Here is a 22531-nt window from a genome sequence, read left to right as displayed (position 1 = left end):
AGCGTGACAAAGACTTGGCAAATTTATGAAAACGGAAAAACATAAAAAGATAGATTTTAAGAAAAGATTTTCGAAATGATTTATTTCTTAAAAACTGAATATTGAAAAGATATTGTTCTTGTTTATAATCTTTCTTTATCTTTTTGTCCAAAAAGATTTTCTTTGAAAAATAATTTATTTAAAACCGTGTTTTGAGATTTAGTTAATTTAATTATCTTTTGAAAACCCTACTTGCTATACAAGCTAGACTTGTATAAATAGTAGAAATATCATCTCATAGTTTTTTGGTGAGTTTATGCTTGAAGATATCATTCGTGCTTTAATTGTGTAAGTTTTCCAAGCTTATATCATTGTCATATTAGTTTCGGGTTTCATGCACAGCTTCCCTAGGATATACTAGTATCATATATTTTGTATGGGTTCTTGGGTGAGTGTGTGAATTATATTTTTCATACAGTGTGTAAGCTTCTGGTGTGAGGCAGAGTGAGTACTTTGGGAGTACGAGTGAATCTAAGTTTGGGACTTAAACTGGGTAGAATAGGGTCCCAATGTGTAGCGAGTTCAGTGTGGAACTTGTGAGTAAAGGTCTGTGAATAATAGGATGTAATTTGGAATTTCCCTATTATAGTGAAGTGATTTGGTTTTGGAAATCGCTTAGAAGGGTCGAGGTTTTACTTCCAGTTGAGCCCTGGAAGGTTTCCTCGTAAAAATCTGTGTGCATTGCAAGTTCCTTTACAGTTTATTTATATCCACAAAAAGTATTTATAGGAACTCACATACAATTCACCCCCCACCCTCTTGTAGTGTTGTTTCAATTAACACCGTAGAGGGAGATTTGGGGGTGTTACACGGGCGCGCATGAGGGTGGAGCGGCCCACAAGGCTGTGGCACGGCCGTGCAAGTGCCAGGAGCAGCCGCACAATGGGATGAGAGGCCTCACCATTTGGGGTTCTTTTTGGACGTCTAAGTAACTTCTCCTTAGGTAGTTTTACTATATATAGAATTCCTACATTTTCTAGAGAGAGAATTACAAGAGAATCATTAGAGAATTGAATTAGAATTAGATTTTAATTAGAATTTGAGAGAGAGAAGCTCATGTGTAGTGAGTAGTTTCTTTGCTAGGGATGTGCTGAAGCATGTATTAGTGATAATCTATAGCTAATTTGGGGTTTTTGATTGATTCGATGATGTGATTAAATTGGTTGATGAAATTTGTGCATGTGTTTAATTTGAAGAGGAGTAGCTAACCTTGATTATCAAGCTAGATTGCATAATAGTTTTCAATGACACGAAAAAATTGATTTGGAAGTTATTATTATCGATTGATTTTATTTTGCGATTTTCCTTTGAAGTCATTTGTAGAGACATCTAGCTTGACCCTAGGAAATAGCTATTTGAGTGATTTTGATTGCAAATGTCGTTTTACCTCGTGTTGCTTGATTGATCAAATTCCTGACAAATTAGCAAGTTTATCACGGGTGCATGTGGATCCTAAATTCCTTAGAGCTTTGATATTTGAATTCTATTTTTTAGTTTGATTGAGTTGATTCGATAGTATAGCTAAGACTAACCCATTTTTTTAAGACTTCGAAATAGCTTAGCTTGAGACCTTAGTAAACACCGCATTCCCTTGGGTTCGACCAAGACTTACCCCTATACCTAGGGTTGGGTTTGGTTTTTATAAATTTTGTTTTGATCGGGGTATCTTAGTAACCAACGATGTTGGTTTCACCCGCGTTAAAAATGGCGTCGTTGCCAGGGAATGCCATGGTGATTTGCTATTGTTGATTGAGTCTATTCCATTTATTTGAAAAACACAAAAAGATTTTCTTTCCTTTAGGCTACATTTGTAGCCATGCTATTGATATTTTGCTTTGAGATTTGTATGCGTAGGACACGAGATCGAAATTTAGTTCCATTTGATCCTGAAATGGAGAGGACCATAACAAGGATAAGGTTGCCAATTGTTCCTCAAGCTCAAGTCCCCCAAGAGAGGAAATCCATCAAGAAGAAGAAGAAGAACGAGAAAGCATAGGTGCTAATCCGAGAGTAGCATTGAAGGAGTTAGGAACTCCAGGAGCTTATAGGTTTGAAAGCGGAATTGCTCCTCCTACGACACCAACAAATGACTTTGAGATAAAACTGACGATGATTACTTTGATAGAGAGGCATCAATATAGTGGTGCAAAGCATGAGAGTCCCCTCAACCATCTTAAGGAGTTCGAGAAGTATTGCAATACCATCACGGTGAATGGTCTTTCTCAAGAGTTCATTCGACTTAAACTTTTCCCTTTCTCACTTATTGAACGTGCTCTAGAGTGGTTGGACAAAGAGGTGAAGCCAAACTCTTTGAAAACATGGGATGAAATGACTAAAGAGTTTCTATCTTGTATCTACCCACAAAAAAAGACGGCCGAAGCAAGAGCTCTCATTCAAAGCTTCAAGAAAAAGCAAAATGAAAGTCTTTATAAGGCATGGGAAAGGTATAAGGAGTACCAAAGAGAGTGCCCACATCATGGGATTCCCACCTATCAAATCATCCAAATCTTCTATGGAGGTTTAAGCCCCCAAGGAAAGTCTTGCTTGGATGCCGGTGCCGGAGGCTCCATCATGAACAAAACGGATGAAGTGGTGGACTTAATTGAAGATCTGGTAAGGTATCACATGGATTGGCAAGAAGGTGAGAGAGAGTCGACAAGCAAAAGCGGTTCAACGGTTTATTCAATCGACCATCTCAATGCCATTAACAATTTGTCCTCACAAATCTCAAACTTGGGAAAGGAGATGACCTTAATTAAGGCAAAGCTTGAGAGTGCTTCTTCACAAGCACCAATTCTTCTCTCCCACATACAATAAGGGGAGAGGTACATCTTCTTACTCTACTCCTCCTTCAACTTTGAATAATATGCCAAATGGATGTGTGTTTTGTGATGTATGTGGGTCATATGATCATGATGATTCTAATTGTCCACATGCATTTGAAAATTGTGATGATGTTGATAATAATGATTGTGAGCAAGTGAATTTTGTTTCAAATAACAACAATGGACCAAGAAACTTTGGGAATAGAAATGCTCATCAACAAGGGAACTTTAATAATTATAACAATGGTGGTTATAGAAACCAAGGAAATCAAAATTTCCGAGGGAACTATAATAATCAAGGCTATAATAATCAAATCCAAGGTCAAGGGTATGGAAACCAAATCTAAGGTCAAGGCTATGGTAACCACTGCCAAAACAATGGCCAAAATAAAAACCGGGGTAATTAGAGCAACCAAAACCGGGGAAATTTTCAAAACAACAATCAAAGGAGACCCCCTCCTGGATTTGCGCCAAGAACTCAAGGTAATAGTGAGAATTCCTATACTCAACCTTCATCTTCTATAACTACCTTGGAAGAAATCATTGAGAACCAAACTAAAATTTTGAACACTTACATGTCGATAAGTGAAAAAAGTTCAATGAGATGATGACACTCAACAAGATGCTTGAAACTCAAATCACTCAATTAGCTAATACTTTGAAAGAGAGTGTGAATGCTATCCCTTCTTCTCTACCCTCATAAGGAGTTGTACCTAAGAAACCCGTATATTCTATCACCACAAGGAGTGGGAAAGTGCTTGAAGAGAGAGTTTCTAGGAAGAGTGAGGAATGTGAGAAGGTGAGTGATTCAAGTGAGGAATAAGAGGTTGGTGTGTCAAAGAAGGTGAGCAAAGAAGCCCAAGAGGAAGAGAAGAGTGATGAAAAAGTGCAAGAGGAGGTGATCAAACCTAAACATCCATATCCCCCAAAATTTTTGAGAAACAAAATCGATGAACAATTTGGGAGATTTCTTGACATGCTTAGGGAAGTTCATCTTTCAATCCCTTTCACCGACGCCATGAAAAATTCCAAGGTATTATTCTAAGTTCCTTAAGGAAATCTTGAGTGGCAAGAGAGAGTGTAACGAGATTGACTCGGTAAAGGTTGGGGAATGTTGTAGCGCTTTGATTCACAATGATTTACCCAAGAAAATGAAAGATCCGGGTAATTTCTCTATCCCTTGCAAAATCAATGGAAAATTGTTTTAAAATGCTCTTTGTGATCATGGTGCTAGTGTGAGAATCATGCCTTATTCGGTCTTTAGGAAGCTTAAGCTAGGTGAGCTTCTTCCAACCAACATGACCTTGCAATTGGCCGATCGATCTATTAAGTTTCCAAAGGGAAGAGTTAAGGATGTCCCCCACAAGATAGGAGAGTTTACAATTCTGTAGATTTTAGTATGCCTGAGATAGCGGAAGATGACAACATACCTATTATCTTAGGGAGGCCTTTCTTAGCTACTATGGGAGCTTTGATAAATGTGAAGGGTGGCTTTATTACTTTGAGGATTGGTAACAATAAGCCTAATTTTAAGCTAAAATCGATGCATGAATCTTTGTCTCTTGTGAATAGAATTATGTGCATCAATTCACCTCATTCCAAAAATAATGTATGCATGATTGTTTCTTCAACTAACAATATTCTTGAGGTTTATAATGATGTGCCTTCGAGTGTTGAAAGAAAGAAGGTTAGTGAAGACAACAAGGAGCCTTTAAAGCTTGTGGATGAGGAGATGATTGATATTCCTCCATGTTTTAAGCTCTACCCTTAAGAGGATGAGATTGACTCCAAGAGTGTTGATGGTGAGAAGTTGTCCACTAAAAGGAGAAAAAAGACAAAGAAGAAAAAAAGAGCTTTTATGAAGAAGAAAATGAAGTTGAAGCAAAGTGAACTTGTTTCGGAATTTTCAACAAATGAGAGTACATCAAACAATGATGAGAAGTTGTCAAGGAATGAGAAAAAGTTTGTTTCCTCTACCACTTTGGATAAGGTGGTATTCTTTGACCTTCCATGATTTGGAGGAAGGGTCGAGCTAAGGACCTTAAGCAAGCGCTTTTCGGGAGGCAACCCGGTTTTCTAACTTTTTCTTTTGATTCTATCTTTCTTAGTTTTCTTAAAATTGTTTTTCTTTCTTTCACTTGTTTTGTATTTGGATTAATAGGTTGAAATCATGGGCATTGGACCCCTCAAACGAGCATGAGCACAATGGGAAGGTGTTTCGTGGTAATTGGTAAGAGTATGCTCGATATTATTGAATTTCCAGTTGAATGGGTAAGGTTATCAAAGAGGTAAGATTGGAAAAGTTGTGTTTAAATGAGAAGCAAATTTGTGCTTGGTGGGTTCATTATGGTGCTCTCATTAATTTGGGATGTTGAACCCACTGTCAAGGGTTTAGAAACTGATGCGTTTAGTGGTTTCAATAATCCCGGGATGATAAAGATCATTAAGCCCATAGATGAACGCACCAAGAAAAAGAAGCAAACAAAGAAGAAAAGCAGCAGGGGCGCGGGCCTCGTGCGCGGGCGTGCACCCTTGCTGCGCGGGCCTCGTGCGCGGGCGTGCACCCTTGCTGCGCGGCCGCGCACGCAGGTGCCTTGCCGCACCTACTTCTTTTTCTTTCTCCTTTCTTTTCTTCATTTTCACTCTCAACCTCACCCTCGTCCGTACTCCTTTCTCTCCCAAACTGAAACCCTAACTTCCCAAACAACAAAAATCATCCCTCAACTCCTTCAAATAACTCACAAAATCAACAAATTCCTACTCAAATTTCATCATCTTCATCAAAAACCATACTACTTTCCTCCATTTCTTCTTCTCCAATCTCTTTCCTCCATTAAAGAGAAAATTGGGGATTTTCGATGTGGTAGATTTTGGTGCTTAAATCTTTATCAAACTTGCTTCTTGTATGGTATAATCATCTTCTTTACCTCTATCACTACTACAAAAAAGGGCTTAGAGAACGGTTAAAATAGGCTTTATACAATGCCTTAGGACCGTTCTTCTGCTAAGAGATGTGTAAAGTATATAGAACGGTTCTAATAGGCGTATTGTATAATGAAAGATAGAGAACGATTCTTAGTCACAACCGTACTCTTTTCCCCTCCTAAAATAAAAAAAAAAAATAACGAAGGAATATAGAACGGTTAAGCTGCTTAACCGTCCTATATACACTTAAAAAAGAACTGTTATGTTAGATAACCATTCTCTAATTTGTTTTTATTGTTTTTACTACCTTCGTTTCATAAAATCTGCAACAAACTATGTTGCACGATTCCCAAGACAAAATTTGACAATGAAGATTAACAAAAATAAGGGTAGGTAATTAAGGGTAAAAAAAAAAGTGGGATGATTTGATAAACCACCCACTGACATCAAGAACCTCTGCCACCCACCATAATGTCCACCCTATCACCGCCAACACCCACATACTCCACCAGCAGCAGGACCATTCGACCGCATAACCACCTTTGCCACCTTATACCCACCCTCTCACCACCACAAGATCTGAAACCCCAACGCACCCTAACCACCATATACCCACCCTACCTAACTCACAACCAAAAACCCACCGTTTAATGACCTTTTCACACACCGCCACCAAGATTCGAAACCCCCACGCACCATAACCACTAAAAAACCCGGCCTCACCATTTTTCAAGGAGCGACGACTTTGACAAGGAAAGAAAGGAGACGGCGGCTTTGACCAAGGGAGGAGAAAGCGTCGGCGACTGTCACGAGTAAGAGGGGTGCGCGGCAATCAAGGGTATTTGAAACCCGACCTACCTCACCACCACCATCAAATTGAAACTTGACCTCACCACCATCAAGAATCGAAACCCCACCTCGCCACCACAATCTGAAATGCGCCACACGAGAGAAGTTAGAAGAGATAGAAGAGATGGTGCGGTGGATCTGAGTGGTGGTGGTCGTGTAGATCTGAGTGGTGGTGGTGCGGTGAGAGAAGAGAGAATATGGCTGGTGTTGGTGGTGGTTGAGAGGGAGGAGAGAGAAAAATTGGTGGTGGATATATGGTTGTGAGGGAGGAGTGAGAATGTGGGTTATGGTTTTAATTCTGGATTAATTAATTTGAGTTAAAGAGTTAATATGTTGTTTATTGAAGTTAAGTAAAATTTAATAAGGGTATGGTGGTAATTTTACACAAAAAAATTTACAAAAAATGGAAACTTTTAGTTCGTTGCACATAATGTGTAGTTTCCGTTTTGGAAAATTGTTGCAGATTTTATGAAATGGAGTTAGTATAAAAAATGTCGCTATTTTCTTACTACATTGATACGCGTATATTCTAAAAACTGAAATTGAAATATAATGAAGGAAAGCAGAAGCTATTGTTAAAAAAAAAAAAAAAAAAAAAAAGAAAAAAATCAGAAACTACAAAAGAGATGAATTTATTAAGTAAACCAACTTAATCCATTCACTTCTAATACAAAATTACAAAGTATATATAATTCACAAAATGAAAATTAAAAATCAAAAATCGATATAGAAAATTAATTCAAGTACGGAGTATATTCTAAATTCAGAGATATATATACAATTCCACTAGCTCCATAAGCGCTACCCCATTTTCTATAGCTTCCATTTAAAATACCAACTTTGATTCAATTATACTTTGTGGTAGTCTCTTTCGTATTGAAGAGGTTCTTCAAACTTCAAAACCTTGTGAATTATGTATCCCCTACAAGAATAATAGAGTAATTAGATCTTAAACATCAACTATACAAATAGATTAAATAATATAAAGACAAAAATCAATCAAAAAATGGTTTTAAAAAACAATATAAATTATTTAAACCTACATTGTCTCCTTACACATCAATTGCCGCCCAACAGAGCAATCGGTGCCGTGCAACCCACAAGGTGAGACACTAAGACGGTTGTGAACAATGTCAACCTGAATTTTAACTTTGCACCTGTTTCGAAAATCATCACAAAGTCACAAACCAACCAAGTTCAACTCTAAATAAATTGCTTTAAATCAGCCAATAATTTGGGTTCTAAAAAACAGAGAAATTTGTATTTTATTAAGCTAATTAGGTGGAATATAATGAACAAATATGAAATTACCTGTTAGCGAGCCGATTAGATATGACGAAAATTTGATTTTGAGTGAATATAAACCACTCATGAGAATCTGATCAAGTTGTTGTCGATTCCCAACAACTCATTTTCGGAACAAAACACTATGATTTTGAGTGAATATAAACCACTCCTTCATTTTACATTTTTACCTCCTTTGATTTGATTGGAGTTAATTAGATCTGAAAAGGAGAAGAAGAGAGGAAATATTTGAGGAAGGAGATAAGAGAGTAAACTTGAGCGGCGATTGAGTTAAAGAAATAAGAAAAAAGAGGACAGCGGTTAAGGTTCCTTTTTTTTAAAAAATAATTTAATAGTAATATCAAAATAAAATAGAACAGTCAAGTTAGAAGGCGTTCTATATTGTGAAGACTTTTTATTAAAAAAAAACAAATAGAGCTATTAGGTGAGACAGACGTTCTATATGATTCACTATATAAAACTTTCGTCTAGCATAGGCGTTTTATATAATCCTAGAGATCGCATATTTGACTTGACAGCTTTTTTATCATGTGTTTCATTTTCCACTTATTGTAGTAGTGTATTTTACATTATTACATCAATTTGTAGCAAGAATTTGATTATGCATACTTGTGAATATTAGTAGTGTCATTTTGGTTGAATATGATGATTGATTGAGTAGTTTGGTTTATTATATGTGTTGTTGTTGATTAATATTGCCTTACATTGTGTTGTTGATTGTTTAGCTTAATTGTGAAATTTCGTGGAAATTTGTGGAAGGTTGAATTTTGGTATTGTTGGTAGTAAGTGGTGATTGGAGTGTTGGTTGGTTGAACCAATTATTGTGGTAGTGTTGTGGTTGTATTGTGATTGTGGTGAATTGTGAAGTTGTGATTGAATTTTGGTTGTGAATTGGTGAAGTAAACATGTCTAAGATCATGAAAGCCCTCACTTCCAAAAAGAGAAAAACAAACATAACAATTAAAGAACCTTCTCCATCAAACACACCTTCTTCCCAAACACAAAATGAAGGCCCTCTTCCACTACCCAAAACATAATTCGCCAACCCAAGCCATAAACCGCTTTGGAATGAATTCAAGAAAAAAACCATAAAGCCCTCACGACACTATCATCAATCGAGTATGATTAAATTAGGAATTGATGAGGACTTATGGGTCTTATTTGACAACCTTAGGTTGGGTAACTTCCTCAACAAACGCTACCGAACCTACCTTGAGCCGACTAGGGAGTTCTTGGCTTCTTTGACTACTACTCCGGTCGGTACCAAGGACTACCAAATAACCTTCCAACTCTTCAATGTGGAGCATCACATGTCTTTGGCCGAATTCAATACGGCCCTTGATTTCAATCCTGGGGCGGATATCCTTTTCTCCGAGCATGATTATTTGGATGGGTATGCCCAAAATGCATGGTGGCATGATATCTTGGGGTTGGATGAGTTCACCGCCCACTATTCTCTTGCAAGCGACATTTTTCAGCCGTGCCTTCGAGTACTTCATCGGTTGTTGGGTTACTTAGTGTTCCCAAAGCAAGACATGGAAAATATGTCACAAGTCGAGTTGCGAGTTCTTTAAATGGCAACTAGAGAAGAGCTGCATGGGAGGTTGAACTTTGGGAACATATTCTTGAGAAATTGTATGGATATGCAGGGCCAAAAGTCGGGAGACATTCCTTGTGGTAGCATGGTGACTAGGTTGGCTACCAACCTTGGTTATGGTAGATATCTCCTTTCTTGTACTCGGGTGGGGGACGCCGACACCCTCTACCTCGACATTGCTCAACTTAAGCAAGTGAAATTCATAGCAAAGGGCAATGATGATGAGGTGTTTGATTGGCTAGTGAGGAATGCTCATCGGTGTTATCTTCCGAACCCCTCCTTGATCTCCCTCCACGGGCATGCCCCAAATGTTTGGTTTGTTCCAATTAGCAACCGTATCCCCGGTGAAGATGAAGACATGTAAGATGTCCTCAACGAAGAGCAACAAATCCAACAAAATCAAAATCAATGTTAACAACAACAACAACAACAAGAGCAAGAAGTGCATCAACCTCAACATCAACAACATCGATTCTCCAACTCCAACATGGAGGCTTTGAGTGCCTAAATGGCGGGCATGCAAGTTCGATTGGAGGGGATGTATGATCAAGATTTTGAGGCGATCTACAACCAAATGAGAGGCATCTCCGGAATATTTATGAACGGAGTGTGTAACGTGCGACCAATAAACATTTTGAGTCATATAATACGGAGTAATGTAACATTTTAAGTTATCTAATACTGAGTATTCCGTCCGTCCCATATTTTTGCCCCAGTTGGTACATTAGAATTTTATACTACTAAGAGATTAAGTAATACATAAAATAGTAATTAAAAAAAGTCATTAGAATCTTATATAGAAAAAAAATAAACTAACTAAATTTATATACTACTAAAAGAAAGTTTGTATCACAAAAAAAAAAAAAAAAAAAAAAAGGTAAAAGAGTATTACGTTTCTTTAATAAAAAAATAAAGTAAAGAAATCCATTAGAATTTTTATAAAAGAAAAGCATCAATAGTTCAAAACCCTTGAAAAGTAAAAACTATTCATCTTCTAGCTTTGTCATTACTGTGCTTTCCCACGCAAACCAAACCTCAGAAACTTGATTCCAATCAAACCCCAATAACAAAATTGCGTCTCATCCCCAGCAACCCAATTTTCCGGCATAATTATGATAATTCCGGGGTGGGTCTCATCTAATATATTGTAGAAGCTTCGAATTCGAAGGTAAGCATCTTATAAACCATAATTTCATCTATTCATACATGGGTTATTATAATTTTGGTGTTTTAGTTCATCAAAATTCATTTTCTTGTTATTTAAATTAGGCTGAATTCATTTTTTTTTTTGGAGTATTATCCTCAATTGAATTTCAATATTTTTGGGGTTTTTTCATAGAGTACGGTTATGTTGGACCATTGCATGTTGATTATTGATGTGATTTGTTAATCTTGAACTTAATTTTCTTAGTTGACATTTATTTGTTATTTTCAACATGTTTAATTATTCTTTTTGTGTTCCACTAGAAACTTATAAAATTAAGAAAGATGAAGATTATGCATTCCGTATTAGTTCAACATCTGCCAAAATTAATTTTTCAATTAATTTATTAGTTTGACTATATTGAAGATTATGTATTCCACTGTATAGATGCTCGTATCAATTATATAATTTATTGATAAAACTATTTTGATCTGATGCATATATGGTAGACACTATGATGTGACCTTGTGCTATAACGTACTCTGCTACTAATAATAAAAAAATCTAGAATGAGTTCAACCATAGTGATAAGGACCCTGTCAAAAAGTCATATATTATTTAAATTCTTGAATATTGTTTTATGAGATTTAATGTTAATTAATTAAATATATGTGGGACATGTCTTTGTTAGAGATCAAATGGACAAAGATAAGTATATCGAGTTGTGGCCAGAGGGACCTTATGTAAATCTGAACCAAGAGAGATTATTCATAATGTTCCATTACTTAAAGATCATGTCAAAGTGACTATCTTAGATATTGTTGATGGGGAGGAGAATACACCCCTACCTTTACCTGTTTTCGGACATGAACACCTTGGTGATGATGTAAAAGGAAGTTGGGCACAATGGCCTCGAAAACAATTCAGATTATCTCAGGAGGTAACTTACTTTTATTTTATATAAAATTATATTATAAAGTATAAGCATTTAATTATCTTCTCTTATTTTTTTTATGAAGATTAACCAAAAACCACCGAAAAAGAACAAGGAAAATATCCAAGATGGTAATAAAATAGGTGATATTGGTTCAGCGGCTGAATCTCATCAGAAGGAAAATGAGAATGAAACCATACAACGCTTCATTGTTAGCAAGGTCACCTTCTTGTCATTACCAAAAAGTTGCAAGGATCTATACAACTTGTATAAGAATCGAGACATTAATTTCTGCGTTGATGTTGAGTTTGAAGAGGATATCTTCTATTATCCTAGGAGAGTCACTTTTACAGCTTACGTATTTAGCGAGGATCTTAAGCAATTGCTTGATATGCCATGGCTAAACATATCATGTGTTCATATTTGGATAAGGTAATAATACTTAGATCGTGAAATTTCCTATACAATTTGACTAAAAATGCTTATTATTTAATATATTTTTAGATGCTTTTAATAATGGCATAGTGCCGCATAGGTCAATTTTATGGAGAGATGTTGCCGATTTTTTTGTAGGTTTGATTATTATTTTATGTCCATATGTAATGCATTCGTATCAATTTTGTGTACATGGCATATAGAACTTTAATGATTATTAACAAAGGATCTTGGAAAACAAAGCTAGCGTGGAATGTCATTAAGGTAGATGTTGCTGGTTTACATTATATTACTATGGTCATTTAAGTTTTATGTGTGTATTGACATTATTACTAGAAAAAAAAAATTATTATTTGCATTTCACTGTTCTCGACAAACAGGCGGAGTTGAGTGTGGCTATTATGTCATGAAGTATATGGATCAAATTGTCTCACTTATATTACAAAAAGGTAACAATTGGGAAAAGGTATTAAATAAATATTTATTTTTATAAAATTAGCGGTTGTTTATGTTACATGTATGTATTACTAATATCTATTTATTGTGTATGTAGCATTTCTCTCTTGAGCCATTCACTAAGGAGGTGGTCGATTATATTTGAGAAAGATGCTGTAGATTTTTTTATGATAAATGTTTGTAGTTTTTTCAGTTTAAACTAGTACTCAAAAGTTCACGAACAAAGTTAGTTCAGTTTTTTTTTCTTCGTTTTTTATAGCACAGACAATTTTCATGTATGTACTCGTTTTATTAGAAAATTTTCAATTATTAATATATTTTAGTTAATTTTGTCTTTATTAGTTTAAATTAATCAAATACCGTTATTTTTTATTTATTCATTTTATGATTATAGATGAATTTTAATATTATGCATGTTTAGGATAGCTGCACGTAACAGCCTACATTACATTATACGCATCGCCTCTAATAAATAGGTGACTCATAATTTTTACCATAAGCATCGCCTCTAATAAATATTCAAGTCGCATCTAAAGAAACAAGTGACTCATATACTATGTTGTAACGGCTCCTATACCTTACTTTATGCATTGCCTATAATCAACCAAGCAACTCGTAAACTACCCTAACGCGTTAGGTCATAGGCGACATGTAAGGGGGGAACCTATTGTGTCGGTGCCTGTAGTGTCGCCCTTGAAGCGATGTGTAAGATGGTTTAGAGGCGACTCGATAGAGGTTTTTTTATAGTAGTGGTTAACCGTGGGGAGATCATTCCCCAGGTTAACTACCCATACTTCCCTCCTCAACTTGGTTCCGCGACGTCTAGAGGAGGTGATGGAAATCCTACCCACCCATATTGGCAAGGATCTCAAGGGTCCAACACCGAGACTCGCTCATTTGCAGATGAGCACGGTAACTATGATTACCGTGTGCCTGGTGGGAGCGACTATAGGGGTGATCCTAACTACCCCTATGTCGATCCCCTCCATCCCTTTTATTATGTAATCTTTATTTTGTATTGATGGGATGTTGAGATGTATTTTTGTTTAGCTTGGGGGGGACACTAGTCTTATGAAAGGGTCTCGGTGGCCAATTTTGTTGTTGTTGGATGTCCTTGATTTTTCATGCCTTGATGGTTTATGATTGCTGGTCTTGATCAATACTTGATGTTGTTGAGTGTTGTTGTTTTCCATGATCATATCATGTTTTTCTTGTTGAAAGTCTTTTGATGATTAATTTTGATGATGATTTCTCTTTCATGATGAGTTGGTGATTTTGCTCCCTTGAATCCAAATCCCTAAATCCAAAACCCTTGAATCAAAAACCCTTGAATCCAAATTCCTTTGATCCAAATGATTGTAGCTTAGGTGTATAGTTGATTTTGCTATTTTAAGTATACAGTTGATTTTGATATTTTTATTGGTTTGTTTTGATTTGATTTTGTTGATTAGTTTGATTTTGATTCTTTGTCTTTCTATTTTTGATTTTGCTCTCTTATTATTTTGTTTTGAAGTTACTAACCGTTTTCTTTGTATATAGTTCCATTTTCTCTCTTTCTTTCTCACTCGGATTTAACAATTCTTGCTATGCTTGATTGGAGCTTTTGGAGGTGGTATTTTCGTTACCCCGCTTTTCTTAGCTTAGCTTGGATTCCTGGTGAGATCTTTCTTATTTCCCTCTTTTCTTTCTTTTCTTTCATTGTTTGTATAGAATAGGATTAGTTTAGGAAGAGTTGAACGGTTCGAGGATTTTTTCTTTGTAACACAAGAGTGTTTGGGGTCATTGGCGATGTTGTCGAATGACCACTTGTTTGACGATTGGGATTTATATGACATGCATGCATCTTTGCACTTTTGTTTATCTTTTCCTTTCTTTTCCTTTTCTTCTCTTTTCTACTTTCCTTTTTCATTTCATTCTTTTCAAATATGAAAAAATACCAAAAATATGATTTTGAGGCTTTCTTTTAAGTTTTCTTTTCATGTTATGCTTTCGTTTTGGACATAATATCATCTGAACTTTTACTTTTGAATGAATGGTTTCCTATGTGGTAATGGTATGCACGGTTTGAGAGTATCTTTGGTTGATTCTAGAATAGAGTATGCTAAGGTAGTATCTTTAGAACTTTTGGGACCTTGTAGCCGGATTCAAATTGTTTGTGGAAAGTTGGAGTTGCCCCCTTTTGGTGAATTTGAAACCAATAGTGAGTTATTGCTATAACCATATGAGGTTTAATTCTTTTCAAGCCTTCTACATATTTTGCATGAGCGGCACATGGATCCTTGATTATTGTATGCTTTATCTAGAATTTGACTTTCATCTCCCAACACTAGTGGAAAAATTGTCATTTGTAACGGGCTATTTGTAACGGGTAAAGCTATGCCCGTTACATTAAATATATTCGTAACGGTCAAAATAACAGTCCGTTACAAATATATACTATTCGTAACGGACATTATGTTGCCCGTTACAAAAACTAAGTTATTTGTAACAGGCAAGGTAGTGCCCGTTACAAATACTTATTTATTCGTAACCGTCACAATGGCCCGATACAAATATTTGAACATGGTCCTTAGCCGTCATGCCCTCCTCTCTCATTTCACTCATTCTCTCTCTCTTCTCCGCACTTTCACTCAATCTCTCTCTCTTCTGCTCACCCAATCTCCTCCATTTTTGTTTCCTCTCTATGGATATACGAACAAGCACTATGAATACTAAAGAAAGAGAAAAGTTTGTGCCCTAAATGCTCCGACTGAAGATGCTTCATCGATGGTTCCGGGTCCTGTTGGTGAATTGCTCGCGATGATTTGATTAATGGATGGTAGTTCTACATTTTCTGAGCCTGAAAAGGGGAGAAAGGGCATCATCAACTTCTTCTTTTGGATGAGTTTGGATTCGCTGAAACGGATGAAAATATGAACGATGGTAATTTCTCTCCTCTCACTTCCTTTTTTTTCTACTTGTATTTTTGTTTTTGCTTTTATTTTAGCTGAATTGCGCCTATTTTTATGATAATTTCTGTTTTTTGTGTTTTCCTCTGCTTTTTGTGTATTTTTTTTGTCTTGCATTTTTGAAAATTATTATTATTTTGGGTACTATGAAGGAGATTTTAGGGACTTTTGTTTCTGTTGGGTGTACTGTTGATGGTAAAGATCCTAAGGATTTACATCAGGAGATTGATGATGATGAGGTTGAGATTCCAGAGAATTAAGGGGTTTTTATGTTTTTTCAATTTGGGTAATTTTGATTTTTGATGGAATCCTTGATTTTGGTTTTTAATGAGGAAATTGTTATGATTAGGGTTTTGATGGCTGAATTTTGCAGAAAAATCATGTTATATTTTGATAATTTTGAGTATGGATATGTTTTTCTTCGCATTTCCTTTTTATAATTGCATATGTTATCATGGATTTTGTTAAGATCATTATTCGTTGCTTTATCTTTGATTAATCATTTGTGAATTTGGTTGATTTTGGTTAATTGCTCTGGAGTGCTGTTTTTGGTATGATTGAATTTGTTCAGCAGATTTGATTAGAGTTGCTCTTTTGCTATTTAATTATGTGTGTTTTATGTGTGAAATAATCGCTTTTCATCATTATTTTTTTGGTCTGAAATCTAGGGGTTTTCATTGTGATCTTGCTTTCCTGAACTTTGTTTTTGGATTGATCCATTTCAAGAACACATTATTATATGGTGATTGTTTTTAATTTTGGTATTACTAATGGTGTAATTGTGACTGTTATAAATTTCCACAAAATTTGTTTGATCTTGTATTTATATGGGTTGAGAATTTGAGATTGAATTTTCAGCCGAAGATATCAAGTAAGAAAAAATAGAAGAAGATGGTTCAAGGTCAATGCCATCTACTCAAGAGCAGGTTCTCTGAGCCTATTTTTTTTATGGTATTTTCATTATTATTTTGCATTATCTTAAATTTATTGAAGATCAAATAAATGGGTTTGATTTTTTGAGTTGTAAAATGTTGAATTTTTCGAAAATTATCTGAACTTACAAAAAGCAACGCTTAAGAAAAAGTATGGAAGAATTGTGCCTAAGAAACCACCACTCATCTCCAAGGTATGAATATGACATTTGGAATATGGGAATCCCTTGATATCAATGTGGTGGATTATTAGATGAACTGAAGCCTCAATTTTATCCCAGGATCATGAGAGGGCATACTTTGATTCGGCCGATTGGGCTCTTAGGAAGGTACCTTCTTGCACTTTATTGATATGTCCCATTAACTAGATTTTTAGTTTCATACAAAGATCTTATGTTCTAAATTTTAAAACCTTGTTAATGCTTTCTTTTTTTGGTGTCGCAGCAAGGCGTAGAAAAGCCTAAAGGGCCTCTTGAGGCACTTTGGCCTAAGTTGCAGGTATTTGTCAAACTTCACCTTGTGAAATCCCTAATTCAATTATGTGAAATTCTTACAGTATTAATGATTTGTGCCATTTCTTTGTTGCTGTTAGCTGTTACTTATCATTTGCAGCACCCTAAGAACATTGGGCCAATCCCTATGTGGTACCCTAAAGGAAATTGAGCCAAATTTTGGTTTTTAAATTTTAATCATTTACACTAGATACCAGACTAAAAATGTTATCAAATAATGTTGATTTGACATTGATATCCTTCTTTTCTTTTATTGCTTGTTCGTTGTGGTATTTTTCTGATGTTATTGTTTCCCTAGTACTTTGATTTTGATAATTGATTGTTTTCACAATGTCAATCTTGTGATATTAGGGAAAATAAGTTGAAATTATTGGTTTGAGAATTGAGAGTATCATAAATCTGCACTTTTGTTTGCTGGCTTTTTGCATTAATGTTTATTGCTATATTGGACTTCAAGGGAATAATTGTAGGTTATGCGAAGCAGTATAATGAAAACCTTTTAAAGAAGTTTACAAGGGTCCTAATACATGTCTTTTGAAGATGCTTATTAATATTTTATTTCTCCTGAAAATGCAGAGTAAATTTGCTACATGTTTCTATTATTTTATACTATTTACATTGCATTTAGCGAATTTTCAATCACTCACTCCCATTCTTTAACTCCAATATCCATCCAATTATTGCCTTGAATCTACTTTAAAGACTTAATGTACCTTCTTTTCTGGCTTGGGGAAGAGAGGATGATTAGCTTCATGATTTTGGGCAGGATAGGGTAGTGATTTGTTAATGAATCTATATTAAGTTATAGTCAATACTCCGTATAGTTTTGATTTTATGCTAATATGTAAAATGATTTAATATAAGATCTCCACTCCATGGACTAGTCTATATTTATCTATATTAAGTTATACTCCATATAGTTTCTTAATCTATATAATGCGTCAACTGTCATTATCAGATTTTGATGCAGTGGAGACCTACGGAGCCCATGGCTACCTCATTGACCAATTCCTAAAAGATGGCTGTACAAAATTTAAGCTTCATCAAGACATCATAAAATTCTATAAGATCTTTCAAGTTCTTAGTCTACTATGGAATAGAAAACTTGTTTAAATTTTCATGTTGTATCACGGAGTATTATTTATGTAGTAGCTTTTGACTCATGTTAGGGAGTTATTGTAAAGTCAATTTGGACATTTGTGAAAGTTGTACTAATTAAATTTTACATTTACTATTATTGAATATTGATAATAGTAATTAAAATTTGGCATCATATCAGATTATCAGGTTAGCAGACTAGCAGATATCACTTGCTGCATTTTTTTTAAATTTGGGTTCCATTGTATTTGTAACGGGCGGTTTAAATGCCCGTTACAAATAACTTGTTATTCGCAATGGGCATCAAACTGTCCGTTACAAATAACGGGTTATTCATAACGGGCAGTCAACCTGTCCGTTACAAATAACGGGTTATTCGTAACGAGCAGTCAAACTGTCTGTTATTCATAACAGGTTATTCATAACGGGCAGTCAAACTGTCCGTTACAAATAATGGGTTATTCGTAACGGACAGTTTGACTGCCTGTTACGAATAACCCGTTACAAATATCATATCCTATCTGTAACGGCAGCATAGGTAACGCCCACTGCCCGTTATGGATAGGCTGTTTTTGCCCGTGATGGATAGCTATTTTTCCACTAGTGCAAGATCGCGACCGAGCCATTTAGGAATGACAAAGGCATCTTTTCGGGGTGGTGATTTTTCCTTTTCTAGGATAGTTTTCTATTTCATTATTTTGGGTTTTCATTTGCCTACTTGCTAACCATTTGAGTCATAAACCTTCATTTAAAGCCATATATATCTTTAAACTTTGAGCCTTTTGTTTCATTCTTCCTAAGCCACTCCACAAATACACATTTTCATTCCTTCACTTAACAATTTCATTCGCTCCTCATGGCAATATAACCTTCTTTCCTTAACTTAGAATAGTATCCTTTAACCTCTTTAAACAATGCAATATTGATCCTTTCTCCACACACAAAGATTTTCTTATATTATCTCCAAACTTCACTCAACTTTTATATCCTTTGATTATCTTTCTCCTCCAAACAACCCACTAGTGCAATATTTGTCATTTGTAACACTCTATTTGTAACGGGCATTATAAAATTCGTTACAAAAAGAGAAATTGTAACGGGCAATATATATGATCGTTACGAAAAAAACTCATTTGTAACGGGCAGAAAATTGCCCGTTACGAATAGTTAATACTTGTAACGGGCAAATAAATGCCCGTTACGAATTGTTAATATTTGTATCCGCCAAATATAAAGCCCAAAGCCCGTTACAACTAAATAAGCGCTAGGGTTTAAAACCTTATTCTGTTCCCAGGCCAGCCGCATTTCTTCCTCAAAGCTCTCTATCTCTCTCCTCATTTCTGTTCTTCCTCTGTCCTCTTCTCTTTCTCTCTCCTTTTCTCTTTCTTTTTAGAACCAGACCATCAATCATCCTCCTCTCTTTCATTCTCCTATTTCTCTCTCCTCAAGTCACCACGCAAGTATGAATTGTTCCATAGCTTCTCACGCCCACCAGTCCACCACCTTGCTAGCTTTTTACATTTGTTGAGCCACGAGCATCCACCACCGAGCCATAAGATGTTGATTCAAGCATTCAATAGGTTAAGGTTTCTCAGTTTAGGATTCTATTTTAATTTAGGTTAAATATAAATCTAGTTTTTCTCTGTGTTTTTAATTCAAATTTCTAATTATAACTAATTTGTTTTTTTTTTAATTGTTACTTAGATCTGACAAGTATTCATTTTTTTTTGTTTATTTTGAGATAATTGTTTGTGTTGATTTTTGTGGTGTGGCGGATTTTCTGTGTAGTGGTGGTTGATGGGTCATGGTAGGGGAGGGGGGTGGTGAGGGTCGTGGGGGTGGGCGCGTCTGTGGGTCCTAGCAACAATGACAGTGGGTTATTTCATCATTTCATATTTTTTGAGTTTTTGTTTTGCTGAAATTTACAATTTCTTGTTTTTGGAACCATGGTTTTTCTGATTTTTTATTTTAATTCAATTATTTTCCATAGAAATTGTGCCTTTAATTTGTCAGTTACATGCAGCAAATTACTGACTTTTGACAACATTAATTGTCAGTATTTCTTGAAACTATATAGATCTATGTTTCTATGTGCAGGGGAGCGAACCTGGGTACGGGATTGAACCCGGGTATTGTGGTGATGCAAAGCTTGGGTATTGATGATGAGGAAAAGGATGCCAGGTTGTTGTGGGGTGAAAGATTTGAAGGTACATGGTTTCATAGACCCACAAGTTCTTGACCGCATTGACGCCCTTTTATCATATGACTCTAGAACAGGATGCTTTTGTTGTTTGCCAGAAGGTATTTACTACATTGATCAGCTATAATTACTTCAATATTTCACTCTTTCTTGTGATTATCCAACTGTTTCTCTGATATGAATATGTGTCACTTGAAGCCTTGAACTGTTTTGAGAGTTGTAAAGAATTTAGACAACTGACTAAATCTACTATGAAAATTTGGGTTTTGGAACACTGTATTATGATCCAACCATTACTAAAACCAACCCTAACCCTCGATATTATTATCAGTTTTGGATATAATGTTATGACCTAAATCTAAATGACTAGGCACTTTGGCAGAAAGCCGCCCTGAGGTCCCGTTTAATAGGTCTAGCTGGTCTGTGAGTTGGGTAATGTCTTTCTTTAAGAGTCTAAAATCTATGTTGCTGAAGTTGTGACCTGTGCTGCCACATGACTCTGCTGTTCTTGGATGCCTTAATGTTTATATTTTTTTTCTAGGCATTGGGCTAAGCTTAATCCTCAACTTCGTCAACTTGTTAATCAATCACTTACTATGGAGCACATGTTTTCTTTCACTCTCTTTTCCGTTGTTTTTCTTGCATTTTAATGGGATTTTATTTGAAGAAATTGAGATGATATGATATTGAGTATGTAATTGAGGTATAAGTTTGGTAGTCGGTGATTGAGGAATAAGTTTGATGATGGGTAATTGAAGAATTAGTTTGATAATGGGTAATTGAGGAATCAGCTTGATGATGAGAAATTGACAAACTAGTTTGATAATGGTTAATTGTGAATTAATTGCTGTAGTTAGGATTTTACTTGTATATAACAAGTGATTCAAGTAATGAATTTTGATATTATTAGTGGAATAGTAAGCAATGATTTGCTGGAAATGGTGAAATGTATGTTCTATGAAGACTTAACTTTTATCAAATGGGTTGATGGTTGGTTGTGGGTTATATGTTATGTATAATATTTGCGGTGATTTTGAGATTTATAGACGTGTGGGTTGTGATAATTGGAATATCAACCGAAATTGTTTGACGCTATTTATGAATGTGAATTGATGAATGATAGATATAGTAAGGGCTGATCTTTATATTTTGTGAATGCTTCAGTTTTGTTTATATTAGTATGTTTGTCGAGGTTCCTGTTACTGAGCTTCTTGGATTATATAATGTGATCCATTGTGTGGCAAGTGGTCTAGCTTTTATGTTAGATTTTAATGCAACTACCATGGCCAAATATCTGCATGCATTTTGGAAGGGATTCTCCTAGAGATAGAAGTTCAAAAAGACTTCACAAAAAAAAACTAAAGTAGAATCCTTGGTGTTTACTATGTGATACTAAAAAGTACTGTTCTTTAGCCATGCAATTACAGCAAGAGAAGAACTTGTTATGTTCCTGAAGTGTCTTGTTTATCTCATAATAGTCTTGTTGCCTAAAGATAGATAACATTCTATTTGAAACGAATAAAAAAGAGAGTTTAGATATGCATCACCTATTGTGGAGATTGATCCATGGGAATTAAAAGCATACTGTTTTTTTTCGTTTTTCCGTGTTTTACTTCTTTGCATAAATTAAAAGCCACTGATCTCTTATTGCGTTGCCTCTTAAAAGTCTTAATCCTATATTATCATTAATATGGATTTTCTTGTGGTAAAAAAAATTAAACAAAAAAATGAAATTTCTGTCCTAATGAAAAATCAACCTTCTTTTTGGCTCATATTACCATCTACCTTTGCTTTGTATTAATTTGTTCATGTTTTTCATATAATTTTTGAGTTCTGACTTTTGTCACCTGTTTTGATGAAATACTCCAGGAAAAGAAAAGGACACAATTTGCATTGCCCTTGATGATGAGACATGCGAAGAACCTGAAACTCAAGACTACTTTGTACTATTTTGCTACATGAGCAGCACCAAAGTTTGTAAATTTTAGTAGTGTAAAAAAAAAATTGTTGATTCTCGGTTTTTTTATTAGTCTTGTGGCCAAATGTACTTGTTAAAAGTTGTTAAATAAATAAAAATTTACATTGAATGATGTATAAAATGGTGACAGCCTTGCAAATTATGCTGGGATTTTTTTTAATTAGGGCTAAATGTATTTGTAACGGGCAGTTGGAATGCCTGTTACAAATAACCCAATTATTGGTAACGGGCGTCTGACCTGTCCGTTACAAATAATGGGTTATTTCACTAGTACATAATTGAGTTTATGTAACATGTTTTGGTAACACTTTTTAAAATGCAAAATTTTTAGTTTCATAAGTAACAATTTGGTAA

General features: G+C 35.2%; 2 long non-coding RNA genes and 1 pseudogene across 2 annotated transcripts; 1 reads left to right on the top strand and 2 right to left on the bottom strand.

Annotated features, from left to right (window-relative positions):
* Positions 1 to 2424: 2424 nt before the first annotated feature.
* Positions 2425 to 2522, bottom strand: LOC145569764 (small nucleolar RNA R71; annotated as a pseudogene).
* A 4732-nt stretch (positions 2523 to 7254) lies between these two features.
* LOC145568874 (uncharacterized) lies at positions 7255 to 8241 on the bottom strand. The gene is made up of 3 exons (XR_014096000.1): positions 7950 to 8241; positions 7682 to 7795; positions 7255 to 7560 (listed from the first exon to the last, which is right to left on the bottom strand). It is a non-coding gene; the product is annotated as an uncharacterized LOC145568874 (long non-coding RNA).
* A 3140-nt stretch (positions 8242 to 11381) lies between these two features.
* On the top strand, positions 11382 to 12786 carry LOC145568873 (uncharacterized). The gene is made up of 3 exons (XR_014095999.1): positions 11382 to 11624; positions 11704 to 12502; positions 12607 to 12786. It is a non-coding gene; the product is annotated as an uncharacterized LOC145568873 (long non-coding RNA).
* Positions 12787 to 22531: the final 9745 nt, after the last annotated feature.

This window comes from Chenopodium album, chromosome 11 (genome assembly GCF_948465745.1).
Source record: "Chenopodium album chromosome 11, dcCheAlbu1.1, whole genome shotgun sequence".
Taxonomy (NCBI): Eukaryota; Viridiplantae; Streptophyta; class Magnoliopsida; order Caryophyllales; family Amaranthaceae; genus Chenopodium; species Chenopodium album.
This window is presented reverse-complemented; position numbering and strand designations above follow the sequence as displayed.